A 2162-nucleotide genomic window follows, 5' to 3' on the forward strand; every position below is an offset into this window, starting at 1 on the left:
GTGGATTTTTCCTTAGGTATTGTCTCAAGTCAATCGATTTTCCCAAAAGCAATTCCCCAATTCTTTTCTCTGTGCTTTCTTAGTTTAGATAATTAGTTAATTAAAACAAAACCCTATTATTCTTAGCCTAGATAATAAAAAGACAGTCATTACTAGTACTTTTAGTTCCTTTGGGTTTGAGAATCCGGTCTTGCTAAAACTATACTACTGTTCGATAGGTACACTTGCCTACATTGCCAAAATAGTTAGCTAGGTTTGATCTTCATTATAAATCTTTATTACTTGTTACGAATCACGCGATCAAGATCCAACGCTCACTTAGCAAACTTTTTGGAATTTTGCGATACATTTAAAATCAATGGCATTTCTGATGATGCCATACGTCTTCGGTTGTTTCCCTTTCCATTGAGGAATAAAGCTAAACAGTGGTTGAACTCGTTACCACGAGGGTCAATTACTACTTGGGAACAAATAACCGAAAAGTTTTACTCAAATACTTTCCACCGGCTAAAACGGCTAAATTACATAATGATATCTCTTCGTTTGTACAGATGGACTTAAAAACACTTTACGATGCATGGGAGAGATACAAAGACTTACTGAGAAGGTGCCTTCACCATGGGTTACCGCTTTGGCTTCAGGTTCAAACATTCCATAATGGCCTGAATCCTTCGACTCGACAAATGGTTGAAGCAGCTGCTGGCGGAACCATCAACAATAAAACACCTGAAGATGCCTATGAGTTTATAGAGGAGATGTCACTGAATAACTATCAGTGGCAAGTCATGAGGACTATGACAACTAAAGCAGCAGGGGTTTATAACATCGATTCGGTTACTATGCTGTCAAACCAGGTAGAACTTCTAAATAAAAAGATTAATGGTTTTCTTAGTTCTTCACAGGTTTACCCAGTATGCGAAGCAAGTGGAGGTGGACCAAACCATTCAGAATACCAACCTTAGGGCCATAACATGGATAATGAGCAATTAAATTACATGGGTAATAGTCCTCGACCTCAAAACAATCCATATAGTAACACTTACAATGTAGGTTGGAGGAACGACCCCAATTTCTCGTGGGGCGATCAAGGAAATCAAAGACCACAACATCCTCCGAGTTTTCAACAACCACCCTACCAATAGGAAAAGAAGCCGAACCTTGAAGAGATGCTCTCAAAGTTTATATCGGTGTCAGAAACCCATTTTTAGAACACCGAGACAGCACTTAAAAATCAACAAGCGTCGATCTAAGGGCTCAAAACTCAAATAGGCCAGCTTTCCAAACTAATTGACCACAAGGTAGCTTGCCAAGTAATACTGAACCCATGTAACACCCCTTACCCGTATCCAAGGCTGGAACAATGTACGAGGCATTACCAGACTTAACAATACACATAAACGAAAATTGGTCCATAAAATTTCATTTAATTTAAAACTTTTCGAACACATGCATAACAAACAAAGCTAACTATATCATCACATCAAAAAATAGGACATGGCACGATTAATTAAACTTATAAACCACAATGGGTAAGGACTACATCTCATGATCATATACGATAACTCAATGCAGACTGATACGTATGGTCAAAATCATAATAAAAATACATATCACAAACCAACTTCCTATACATGCCACTCACTTGATATTTCTAATATTTGAATTAATTCTCCCAAAATGATAGTTTGATAGTGTGATTTTGCCTCCGACGATCTCCAACCCAGAGCTGACCTGCCAATACTAAAGAAATGGAGAGGATGGGTAAGCTTTACGCTTAGTAAGTTCATATGAAAATAATAAGCAATTACTACCACGCTTTTCAAGATAAAACACTATAATTGTACAATTACACATGTTCAGGTTAAGTTGTGTTATCGAGTTATAGTTACTAAATCATTAATATCTGAAGCTATAAAACTCCAAATTTAGTTTCGTTAAATTTCCTTGAAACTAGATTCAAATATCTTTCTCCCATAAAATTTCCAGAATTTTTGGTTTAGCCAATTAGTACAGTTTATTCATTAAAGTTTCCCCTATTTCAGGGTATAACTACTCTGACCCTTGTGCACTACGAACCAAATTTCCCCTGTACAGAATTTCAACGACCATGAAGTTTGTTTCCCTTAAAAATAGACTCAATAAGGAATCCATGCATGTAAGGT

General features: G+C 36.8%; 1 non-coding gene across 1 annotated transcript; it reads right to left on the minus strand.

Annotated features, from left to right (window-relative positions):
• Positions 1 to 519: 519 nt before the first annotated feature.
• Positions 520 to 625, minus strand: LOC128290803 (small nucleolar RNA R71). The gene has a single exon (XR_008280589.1). It is a non-coding gene; the product is annotated as a small nucleolar RNA R71 (small nucleolar RNA).
• Positions 626 to 2162: the final 1537 nt, after the last annotated feature.

This window comes from Gossypium arboreum, chromosome 3, assembly GCF_025698485.1.
Source record: "Gossypium arboreum isolate Shixiya-1 chromosome 3, ASM2569848v2, whole genome shotgun sequence".
Classification (NCBI taxonomy): Eukaryota; Viridiplantae; Streptophyta; class Magnoliopsida; order Malvales; family Malvaceae; genus Gossypium; species Gossypium arboreum.